Raw genomic sequence first — 12,733 nt, 5'->3', positions numbered from 1 at the left:
CACGTCACTCCTCCCCCCTCCCCTCACTCACTCCCCCCCTCCCCTCACTCACTCACTCCCCCCTCCCCTCACTCACTCACTCCCCCCTCCCCTCACTCACTCACTCCCCCCTCCCCTCACTCACTCCACCCCTCCCCTCACTCACTCCCCCCTCCCCTCACTCACTCACTCACGCACTCCCACCTCCCTCACTCACCCCGCTCTCTCCGGTCCCGCTGCCGGTCTTGCCCCTTCCCCGCTAACGGCTCCGCCGCCCCGAACTTTCCGTCCCGAGCAGAACCCCGCCGGGAGGACCCCGCCGCTGCCTCCACCACCACTCGGACATGACATAACATCGCACAACGACCCAACCCACAACCTCCAGCCGGAGCCTACCGTTCTGCTTACATGTTAATATAGCCGCCACCCTTGGACGCGGAAACTATTATTTTTTTCAGGCGAAACAAGTACCTCATATTATGGGACTTGAAGTTGCTCAAAAGGGACATGCGCTGTGCTCGCAATGGACTCTGGGATGTGTAGTTTATTGACTTGGAAGCCTACGTGGTGACGTCAGTTTACTCATGGAGTTATAAATAGCCCATATAAAAGCAGGGAGTGACTGAGCAGGGAAGTGTCAGTGGAATAGCAGCAGCAGGAGCTGAAGGCCCATTTTGATGAGGTTATATAGGAGAGAATATAAGTTTCACAGCAGATCAATAATTGGAGCACTCCACATCATAGAAATTCACCTTATTTTTAAGCTGGCACTTGTGGGTTTGTGGTCAATTAGCGTTAAACATCCGCAATCACAGCTGTGACCCCCCCCCCCCCGCCCAACAAATATAGAACACTATCCCTGAAGCAACTGATTTTTAAATGGCAGCACAGTGGTTAGCACTGCTGCCTCTCAGTGCCAGGGACCCAGGTTCGATTCTGACCTTTGGTGACTGCAGAGTTTGCATGTTGGGCAGCATGGTAGCACAGTGATTAGCACAGTTGCTTCACAGCTCCAGGGTCCCAGGTTCGATTCCCGGGTGGGTCATTGTCTGTGTGGATTCTACACCTTCTCTCCGTGTCTGCGTGGGTTTCCTCCGGGTGCCCTGGCTTCCTCCCACAGGCCAAAGATGTGCTGGTTGGGTGGACTGGCCATGCTAAATTGCCCTTAGATACGTGGGCTTTAGTGGGGTGCTCTTTGTAAGGGCCGGTGCAGACTTGATGGGCCGAAGGGCCTCCTTCTGCACTGTAAATTCTATGATCTCACATAGTCTCCCCGTGTCTGCATACGTTTCCTCCCAGAGTCCAAAAATATGCACGTTAGGTGGACTGGCCACTCTTTTGAGGTCCACAAAATAGAAGAAAGGAAACAAACTTAGGTACAAAGCAAAATAGGGCTGTTTCGGTTAGGGGCACTGCCCGAACATAACAAAGACCAAAGGAAACTTAAAAACATCAAATAAGAGTGCGGGTCAATAAAGCACCCCAACCCCAGTAATGCCCACCAGGAATGGCAGGCCTCAATGGTGCCTGTGGACACCACATGCTTCCTCTCCAAGGACACCCATAGGATGTAGCCGCTGAAGAAGGACAGACAGTCTGGCCGGACCACTCCCTCGGTCGCCCGCTGCCTGGATCTATAAATGGCATGCTTCGCCAGGCCCAGGAGCAGGTTCACAAGGTGGTCCTCTGCTTTCCCTGCTCCTCTCCGCACCGGGTGCCCGCAGATCAGGAGCATGGGGCTGAAGTGCAAACAAACCTCTAGCAAAAGATTGGTCAGAAAACTAAAAAGGGAGTGCAGCCTATAACACATAACATAGACATCGTCCACGGACTCCACAAGGCCACAAAAATGGCAGGCCTCTTGGGAGTCAATGTACCGGTGCAATCGATGATTGTACGGCACTGCAACTTGCAGCACCCTCCACCCTAGGTCTCCAACATTGAGATGGAGGACTCCTCCATAGAGGGACCTCCAGTGGGGACATCCGCCGCCGGACAGTAACAAGCCATGCCACGCTGTGTCTGGACGGCAGGCGAGGATAAGGAGGTGAAGGGTGTGTAGCAGCAGTCCGTACAGGAAACCCCTCTGCACAGTGCGAAAAGACACAGAGGGTATTTCCGCGAGGCGGCTAGGATTGTGGGGCACCAGCCCCTTGAAAGAGGTTTGGAGGCTTGGGGCCAATGTGGAATTCTGTCCAGGCAGGGGTTCACCCAGACACCATACTACCGCACATCTGCGTGTCCTCCAAACCACGAGTCAGGTCCATGCGCGACCGTTTTGAGGTCTCGAATGGCATTGGCCGCGAGCTGGACGTCCACTGCCGCGTGTTGTGTTAACTCGTGGGATGTCATCCAGCCCACTCCTCCGCCATCCAGCACGTCCCTTATTCTGGTCACCCCGGCAGCTGCAGCTCGCTCCTCCTACCACTCAAAATGGTATTGATGGAGGTGCGGATTCCTGAGTAGCGGCCCGCTGACGACAGCCACGACTCGCGATGGGGGGAGAGCTGTGGCACGAGGCGACCATGTTCCAGACTTTGAGCAGGTCCTGGTAAAAGACGGGCAATGCCTGCAGAGGGTAACGAAGACCCTGCAGATCTATGAACAGGAGCTGCATGTCACAATTCAGGCCGTGCACCTGGCGGAAGAAATGCATCACCAGGGCACACCGTCGTGGAGGGGGCTCAACGTAAAGGTATCGCTGTAGAGTCTGAAGGTGGATGGTCGCTACCTGAGTGCGAAGACACACCAGCACCTGGCTGCCCTCTCTAAGCGGGAGACTCAGACCTCAGCAGTGACCCAGTGCAGACACTTGTCCCAGAAGAACTCTGCAATCATTCTCTGGATCTATGTGACAAAGTCAGGAGGAGGGGTCAAAGTGGCCAACTAGTTCACAACATGGAGGCTATCAGTTGGTTTATGACGAGAATGCGACCCCTGTAAGACAGCACTCGGAGCAGTCCTGTGCAGCGTCTCAAGCGATGGGTGACCTTGGTCTCCAGCTCCTGCCAGTTAGCCTGCCAGGATTCCTCAGCCGGACAAAGGTGGACTCCCAAGTAGAGGAGGATGGCACTGTCCCAGGTGAAAGGACTGAGCTCTTCTGGGAGGGAGTCCATCTGCCATGAACCGACCAGGAGTCCGGAACACTTGGCCCAGTTGATCCTGGCAGAGAATGCAGCGGAGTAGACAGCCTGGCACTCTCACATCCTCCACAGGTCAGCAGGGCCGGTGAACATGAGGAGCACACCATCAGCGTAAGCCGAAAGGACCACCCCAATGCTCGGCCCGCGCACAAGCAGTCCCAAAAACCTCCTCCACAGGAGGCGCAGGAAAGGCTCCATGCAAATAGAATAAAGTTGGTCAGACAAGTGGCAACCCTGACACACTCCTGCCCCAAGGCAAAAGCGCAGACTCAGGTACCTGTTAAACCTACCGAGACACTCTGCAGCAGTGTACAGAAGTTGGATCCAGGCGACGAAATGCTTCTCAAACCCGAATGCTTGCCAAGTCCCGAATAAATATTTGTGATCCACTCTGTCGAACGCCTTCTCCTGATCAAGGGACAGGTAGGTGCTCGACAAATCAGCGCTCTGGGAATGATGGACCAGGTCCCGGATCAGATGGATGTTGTGGATTATGCCCCCTCACCACTCCAGGAGCCACGTGATTTTGTCTCCCGGAGCGGTGTGGGTTTGTTGCAGGAAGCACGCTGCATACTTCCCGTCCTGGAGGACCGAGAAGTTCTGGAACATGTGGAGCGCGTCCCTGCTGCCGTTAATGTTGAGGCTGGCTATGGTCACCTCCATGTTAGTAGTAAAGTGCTACCTTCACCGTCACATTTTTATGGTCGGAGGGAACAGAGGCGCCTGAAGAATCCGGCGAGTAAAGATTTGAGCCAGTGCTGCTCAGTTGCGCCTCCATCTCCTGCCTCTTTAACGTAGATGCGGGATATCCGGATGAGCAGCACCAATTCCGACCACTGGTCGAGGGCAGTAACGAGCACTGGAAACAGGCAGCAAACTGAGCAATACCAACAAGAGACAGAGAGAGAGAGCAGCAACAGCAGCAGCCACTCTGCACCACAACACAACCTCACAACTCCAAAATCTGCACTGGGAGTGCCGGCTTCGGATTGGACATGTCAAATTGCCCCTCAGTGTCCAAAGATGTGCCGGTTAGATGGGGTTACAGGGATAGGGTGGGTGAGTGGGCCCAGGTGGGGTGCTCTTTCAGAGAGTCGGTGCAGACTCGATGGGCCGAGTAGCCTTGATCCACACTGTAGGAATTCTATGGCTACACATGAATGGCAGAATACAAATAATTCATTCTAATCCTTTTGAATTTAATTCTCAAGTTTCTGACATGATCTGAACCCTTCGGTTTAGTGCCTCAGAAATTTCTCCCAGGCATTCATTTTTCTTACCTAAAGCCTTCAATTGAATTTTTTTCCCTCTTAATCATTCCCAGGGGTCTATTATTATATGTTCTATATATATAAATAATTCAAATGTTGCCTTTTAAATGCTCCCGTGGATCCTGCAGTGCCCTCTGCGGTGGGCAGGGTGATTAGGAGAGAAATCACCAATTACTGGGTGTAAAGGCATGTTTTGTGGTTCATGAGTAGTCATTATGTAAGATTCCCTCTTCAGCCTTTAAAAAAAAAATTACCCACCGACGGGGTCACAGCCAAAGTTGCTGTGTCCCCTCTGCAGGGCAAGTCCATAGAAGCAAACCTTGCAGAGGAAATGGCTGAATACCTTACTGTCAGTTTGAATTCTGCCAACCGTGTAGTTAGTCAGGTTTAAAGTCAAATCTGCTTTGACATTTACTAGGAACAGCATATGGTCTCGAATCCCAAAAAAACTCTCCATGTCAATTTGGCTGACACTGTGCATTGGAACCTACATTTCATGTCAAACAACAGGGCCATTGCTTTCAGCTATAGAGGCAGCCACCTGACATGGAGACTCTGTAAAACCACATAATATTTTAAAAGTCGGGATGTGATACTGTTAAATTGTCACAAACCCGGGTGGGGAGAGATGACTGGCTCCAGTCTTTATTCAACCCCCCACCCCCGTTGGGCAGCAACATAACAACAAAGTTTTATCTATCAAGGTTCACTTTCACTTGGATACCTTTTCCAGACCCATTAATTATGTTTAAAAACGAGCCAGTTTAACCAGGCCTTCTTGAGGTCAGATAGAATATGTTTATTAACTCATAAAAGGTAAGGAGAAATTGTAAAACACATACATCTGCATTCACACGGATTAAAAGTAAAAGTAAACATAAATAAAGCATTGGACAGAATAGTCCTTGAGTTGCAAGCTGTCGGTGATGAAGCACTGCGGCCGTTACATATTGATTCCAGTATGGGTGAGTGTAGCATAGATACTGGCAGACCTGCTGAGTTTTTCCAGCGTCTTCTGTTCTTGTTTCAGATTCCAGAATCCGCAGTATATTGCTTAATGCACTATAGCTGAGTTCTGTTGGTGAATAGTTGATTCTTTGATTCAGGTGTTGTGTGGTTCGGTAGAGAGATTTCAATTATTTTTTCCAGCTGCAATCGTTTTTTGCTGGCTGGTTGGCTTCCACAGTCAGAGAGAGGGTTTTCGATATTTCTGAAAAGGATGGTTATTTTAGCAGGAGCCCTGCTTCGGTTACTGCATCACGCACCTTCAGAGTGGAAAACTTCCAGCTGTCTTTCTCAAAGCACACACACAGACTGACAGGCAGACACTGGCAAGGCAAACTCAAGCAGGCAGGCAGGCCTGGACAGCTCTCTTTAAATACACTTCTTTGTATATTGCCATGTTGGGGAAGCATGGTAGTACAGTAGCACTGTGGCTTCACAGCGCCAGGGACCTGGGCTTGATTCTCCGCTGGGTCACTGTCTGTGCGGAACCTGCACGTTCTCCCCATGTCTGCGTGGGTTTCCTCCGGCTGCTTCGGTTTCGTCCCACCGTCCAAAGACGTGCAGGTTATGTGGATTGACCATGCTAAATTTCCCTTAGTGTCCAAAAAAAAGGTTAGGAATGGTTATTGGTTACGGGGATAGGATGGAAGTGAGGGCTTAAGTGGGTCGGTTCAGACTCGATGGGCCGAATGGCCTCTTTCTGCACTGTATGTTCTATGTAATATGCTAGTCCATCTGGGCAATTACACTCACGTGCTTTGAGATTAGATGGACATTCCGAAGAGTCATCCAGACTCAAAATGTTAGCCAAGTTCCCTCTCCACAGATGCTGTCAGACCTGCTGAGATTTTCCAGCGTTTTCTGTTTATGTTTCAAATTCCTGCATCCCGCAGTAACTTTTTTAGTCGTCGTTGTGCCCCATTGACTTTCCTGGAGATGAGGCAGTACGGTGGCGCAGAGGTTAGCACTGCTGCCTAGGATGCTGGAGGGAAGGAAGAATACAGTAAACTACAGGCTAGTTAGTTTGACGACTGTTGGGCGGCTCGATAGCACAGTGGTTAGCACTGTTGCTTCACAGCATCAGGGTCCCAGGTTCGATTCCCGGCTTGGGTCACTGGCTGTGCGGAGTATGCATGTTCTCCTTGTATCTGCGTGGGTTTCATCTGGTGCTCCAGTATCCTCCCACAAGTCCCAAATGATTTGCCGTTAGGTGAATTGGACATTCTGAATTCTCCCTCTGTGTACCCGAACAGGCGCCGGAATGTGGCAACTAGGGGCTTTGCATAGTAACTTCATTGCAGTGTTAATGTAAGCCTGCTTGGGACAAGAAAGATTATTATTAAAGATGTGCGGGTTAGGTGGATTGGCCATGCAAAATTGCCCTTTGTGTCAAAATAGGTTAAGTGGGAGTTACTGGGTTAAGGGGATAGGGTAGATACGTGGGCTTGAGCAGGTTGCTGTTTGTAAGGGCCGGTGCAGACACGATGGGCCGAATGGCTTCCTTCTGCACTGTAAATTCTATGATTCTACGAACCGGGTTCGATCCCGGCCCCAGATCACTGTCTATGTGGAGTTTGCACATTCTCCCTGTATCTGCATGGGTTTCACCGCTACAACCCAAAGATGTGCGGGTTACGAGGATTGGCCACACTAAATTGCCTCCTAATTGGAAACCAATAATTGGGTACTCTAAATTTATTTTTTAAAAGTCTTTCCTGTAGATGATTATCAGTCAATAATTAAGATGCTTGTGGAAGTACCTTGTCTGGAAACACAGGGAGGGGTTCCATTGTTCCTTCAAGAAACACCCTGCAACCATTCCTGTCAGTGGCTGACTGTACATTCGCCACCATCTTTCGGGTTTGTGTCCATTTTAAAATATAAAGCTCAGGTCTTTTCTTAAATCCATTATTTCATGTATAATTTCATATATAATCCCGTGGCTTTTTGTCCATCGTCTAAACACTGTTCACAGTTCTGATGAAACATTATCGTCTGAAATGATAAATCTGTATCTCTCTCCATGGGTGCTACCTGATCTGCTGAGCTTTTCCAGCTTTTTACTTTTATTTCAGATTCCCAGCAGCTGCAGTAGTTTGCTTTTGTCTTTGAAGGAGTAGTTGCGCTGACAGTCCTCACTCATGTTCACTTTTCCGTAACCCTGTGATTTACATGTACCTCAAGTAGGTGGATTGGCCATGCTAAATTGCCCCTCATTGTCCAAAGATGCGCAGGTTAGGTGGATTGGTCATGATTAATGCATGGGGTTACAGGAACAGGCCGGGGAAGTAGGCCGAAGTATAGTATGCTTTCAGAGAATCAATGCAAACTCGATGGGCCAAATGGCCTTCTTCTGCACTGTAGGAATTCTGTGGATACCTGTCCAACTTCTTCTTCTTAAAAGTATTTACGGAATCAGCTTCCGTTACTTTTACAAATAAGTGTTCCAAATCCCAACAAAAAAATTCTACTCAGCTCCTCCTTTTTTGCCATCATAGATCTCAAATCTATGGCATCTGGTAGTTAACCCATTCACATATAGCATGTCATTCTTCTGTCATCTGTAATTAATAAATCTGGAATGAAAGCTAGTCTCAGTAATGGTGGCCATGAAATTATCATCAATTGTCGTAAAAACCCATCCGGTTCACAAATGTCCTTGAGGGAAGGAAATCATCTGTCCTTACTGTTGCCTTTTTTACTCACTATAAATATGGCAGTCAATAAGGTTGCCCATCTTTGTCTAGATAATGATATTATATTGCTTTCAGAGTCGCCAGGTATCAAATGATACCACCACAAGGTTCAACCGGATATCGATCAAAGACCCAACAACCAGTTAGTTAGTTCAAGTTCAATAATACTTTATTTACACACAGGATTACCTATACATGCAACATAACCACTACGAGTTAAACTACACCTAACAATTATGACAACCTGTACTTAACTTCAGGCACCCGGCTTAGGTCAGAGGAACAGTGGCCTTTGTTCGATTCTGGATCCTGTTCAGCTGGGCTCATCTGTCTGGTAGCGGGCGTTGAACTTGGACTTGCTTCTCGTCGTGGTGCTTCTGTTGGCGATGGACGTTGCCGGAGCGCCAGGTCCAAAAGAGATCGAACACAGGCAGTGTTTCTCTTTATCTTTGAGGGTTTTGCGCTCTTTTGGGAGGTGCTTAGGTATGGACCCAATTAATTGGGCAGTTCTCGACCACTGCCTTCGATCTGAGCCAATAAAGGGGCGGGTGCCTTGATGGCTGGGCGTGTCCTAAGCGGTCATTGACCTTCCTGTTGATGTTTCCTGAGTAAAGGGAGTGGCGCCAAAAGGTTGGGGGTTCCGATGCTGTCTGGATTCTCTGGTTACGAATATACATGCAGGCTCTGTGCCTGCCTGAATCTTACATTGTCCACATTTCCCTTTAGGGGAATATCCATGTTTCTTGTTGTAAGTGGCTATCCCAGATGGCTACAGTCTGTCCTCATGATCCTAAACGCGAAGCGTGATGGATCACACTACTGAATCTTTTGTTCTCTGGTGTGCCGGGTACCCTTAATCAAGGACAGGTTCTATCCTACTTTGTCCTATGGATTAGAACATTTACTTAAGTTTTTTTAATACGACACACATCTATAAAATTCTAAGGGGGTACTATAACATTCACTCATACATTTCAATTTCTTTACACAAAGGGAGAATCTCTAAGTGTCCTTACCTAAACTACACTTATTGTGCTAGCTAATAACCAAAGGAACTTATATTACAGTACAAAATAAACAATAGCAGCATCACATTTCTACTTAACACTTATGCCATTTACAGAGAAAGTGATTAAAACGTGGAATTTATTAGGGTGAGAAAGGGTTCAGAAAGAGTGTGGGGTATGTTGAAGTCTAAGAAAAGGGGCTCTGAGTGTGTATACTGGAAGGCGTGAGGCTCTCCTTCGCCATTTCCGAAGTCTGAGTGACTGGCCGACACTGCAAAGTATTGTTACAATCAATAGGGCTTCTCCCGTGTACGAAAGGGAATACCACTTTATGATGTTTTCGCACCATGTCGGGGTATCAGTGGCTGTTTATATGTGTGGTGTAGTGTCTGGGATAGGGGTATCCTGTTGGGTGGTCATCTTTAGGGCCTGTGTGGTGAAGGATCTAGGGGTTGATAACGTGCGCAACTGTAGTGATACAACTATGATCATGATGCAGGTCATCAGGTCCGTCTTCATTTTGTCTTTGTCTTCCTCTGTCTCCTGGTATATTCATATATTCCTGGAGGTACAAGCATAATATCTGTCATTATTTTGTGGTTGCTCCACTACCCAAGCTTGGCTGACCAAATACATAGGGGGTCCTCAAGCAGGACGGGGATCAGTGCCGTTACTCCACTGCCTGGGTGATCTTACAAGAACGGAAAGAATTTGAATGTCTATCGACTTCCGACAAACTTGTTCCTTTACATTATGGCATCAAAAGAGTAGTTATAACTGTATCAAGAAATTTGGCATGAGATCGACACAGAAAGTCGTACAAGAGAGAAACATTCAACATTAAAAAAACAAACAAAAGAAAGAAAGCGCGCAGGCTTCATCAGGGAGTAGGACACCGTAAATCTCAATCGGTTCCTTTCTCTCATCATCTGGACACCTCAGGGTTCCATCCCGAAAAGGGTCCTAAAGAGGTTAGCATGGTGGGAGTCAGACTCTTAGTCATCACCATCTCCCGGTTGCCAAACTCGTGACTGGAGTTTCTGTGCCATGGCGGCGTGGGCCGATGTGGGATCCATTTTGTCGTGTCTTATCAGTCGATAAGAATTGTCGTGGTGCCATTGTTTCTTATCCTGTAGAGCAGTGGCGGCAAGGGGGGATCGCTATCGTCGGGCGGTGGGTCAGATTCTGGTAGTGCAAATAAATGTCTCTGAGGGGCCGAACATATCGTGGTCAGTGTCACTGGGACTGTAGTGACTGGGGCCTGGTCTGTTTTGCCATTGGTCGGGGATTTCAAGTACGTCCACTGTGCTTTCGCTGTCACTATTGCTAGCAGCCGAATCAAGTGTGAGGTGGAAACTCATCTCTGGGAGCGGAGTCAAAGTCGTGTCTGTGGACGTGCTCTCCTGGCTGGGGGAGGATTAGGTTGCCAGTGGGCGGGTCGTAGTCGTCTGCTACTGCCAGTGAAATGTGGTGTGAGTGGCTGCACGGAGTTCCATAAACCTTCAGTTGGTTTATCTGAAACCATCCTGACTTTCCATTTGGATACGTCATCTTATAAACTGAGGGGCTTACTTAATCAGAAATTCAGTAGGGTACTGCAAATTTGCGGGAGAGGAATGAACTAGGATTGTACAGGGAGACCATGACTTGCTGTCCGACTGTATACTCTACCGAGTGTACTGTTTTATCAAAGCAGGCCTTACTCTGCTTTTTCCTAGCGCCCAGTTGAACAGCTGCAGCAAGCTGTGCTGCTTTAATATTCTCCATAACTTGTTGGACCACTTTCTCGTGGGTAAGGGCGGTGACTGCGGGGCTGGCCAAATCAAGTCCAAATAAATACTAGGCACCCTTCATGGGTCGTCCCGTCATGAGGGTGTGGGGGGTGTAGCCTGTTGAACTCGACACCGTGTTTCTAATAAACATCAGTGCAAATGGGAGAACTGTGTCCCATGTCGTGTTATGTTGTTGCACCATCTTCCCGAGTGTTGCCTTTAGGGTTCGGTTCAAGCGTTCCACAATGCCGCTGGATTGTGGGTGATAGGCAATGTGAAACTTCTGTTTAATTCCGTAAATTGTGAGGATGTTTTTCATTACTCTTCCTGTGAAGTGCGAACCTTGGTCCGACTCAATACTACAGGGGAGTCCCCATTCAGTAAAAATTTGCTGGGTTAGAATTTTTGCTGTCGCTTTAGCCGTGTTTGTCCTGGAAGGAAATGCTTCCACCCATTTTGTGAAGGTGTCGATCACGACCAACACATGTTTAAATCCATTACTGCAGAGGGAGAGGGGACCAATATAATCTAACTGCAAGTTCGTCTATGGGCCATTAACAAGGCGGGTGTGTCTTAGCTGACCTTTCTTTGCGTATCTGTCTGGGTTGTTCTGGGTGCAAATTAAACAATTTTCAATGTAATGGGTTACATCAGTTTTTAAATCGGGCCACCAGCAGGGAGGTCCGAGGTGGGCAAGGGTGGATTCTATCCCTTGGTGTCCGTGTCCGTCATGGAATTGACAATTAATCTGGTTCCTGTCCTGGGTGGGGACCACATAAATACCATCCTTTAATATGATTCCATCGTGTACCGTTAAAGTGTCTTTGAACCTACCATAGGGAGCTGGGAAGACTTCTTTTAAAATGTCCTTAAGCGTGTCGTCTTCCTTTTGTGTCTGTGCTAAATTTTGAATATTGGTCCGTGAGACTCGACCTCGTGTACTGGGGCACTCTCGGGGGGGTTGCCAAAAGTGGCCATGTCGTGAGCCTGCTTTTGCTAGGGCGTCTGCTTTTACGTTACCTGGTGGGGAGGAACAATGATGGCTTCTAACTTTTATGATTCCGTATTTGCGATCTTTAGCTTCTTTGAGAATGTGTTTTAATAATGGCGCTGAGGGTAGGGATTTATCGTCGGCGGATATAAATTAATTAGATTCCCACAGGGGCAGGAATTCCGTTAAGCTGTTGCAAACACACAAACTGTCCGAATATATGTCGGCTGGGGTCGGGAACGAATCTGGGTGCTGCATAATGATGTGTTGGGCTGGCTGGGTCGATGTGGACTGCCCATCGTGTTACATGAGATGTAACACAATTTTATTTAACATCTAAACTATAATACATGTTCAACTGTGGGTTGACACTATGCTGACTTGAATGGAGACCTGACACTAGCCTGACCAGACTTACGAGCTACCACATGTTGTTTGCACTGGCTAGCTCACGAGCTCTTACTGTCTCAGAGGCTTGGTCCCGAGAGAGCAGGAAAACTGGTGCCCTCTGGCTTTATAGTGGTCGTGTCCTGTCTGGTGATTGGCTGCTCTGTTCTGTGTGCGTACTGGTCATCCTGTGTGTAAATCACTGCCTGTCTGCACTCCATTATTTACATAGATGTATATTATGACATCTCCCCCCATTTTTTTCTGCAGTGTTTGCGTTCAGATGATAAATAGTAAGGTGCGTGTGTACGTGTATATGTGCGTGACTATATCCAGAATATGTGAAAATGATCTTATATACATAGGAAGGTGTCGCTAGTGCAGCTATAGGGCAGATGAAATGGTAGAAACAATATTTACAGAGGTCAAAACGACGAGGTAACAAAATTGTGCAAAAGTTCAGTCTATAAGTTTAGTCTTTG

At 48.1% G+C, this 12,733-nt stretch overlaps 1 protein-coding gene across 3 annotated transcripts in view; it reads right to left on the bottom strand.

Moving 5' to 3' along the window:
• nras (NRAS proto-oncogene, GTPase) overlaps nucleotides 1-529 on the bottom strand; it is a 72,681-nt gene extending 72,152 nt beyond the window's left edge. The window contains exon 1 of one of the 3 annotated variants that reach the window (XM_038819287.1): nucleotides 451-529. The gene's annotated coding sequence lies outside the window, so the exon portion shown is untranslated. Of the gene's footprint in view, nucleotides 1-196; nucleotides 337-387 lie in introns of those variants that run through there. The other 2 variants (XM_038819285.1, XM_038819286.1) reach the window with 2 other exon arrangements.
• Between the last annotated feature and the right edge of the window lie 12,204 nt (nucleotides 530-12,733).

The sequence above is a fragment of the Scyliorhinus canicula genome, chromosome 15 (assembly GCF_902713615.1).
Source record: "Scyliorhinus canicula chromosome 15, sScyCan1.1, whole genome shotgun sequence".
Taxonomy (NCBI): Eukaryota; Metazoa; Chordata; class Chondrichthyes; order Carcharhiniformes; family Scyliorhinidae; genus Scyliorhinus; species Scyliorhinus canicula.
Note: the sequence above shows the minus strand (reverse complement) of the source record. Positions and strands in the feature narration are given on the sequence as shown.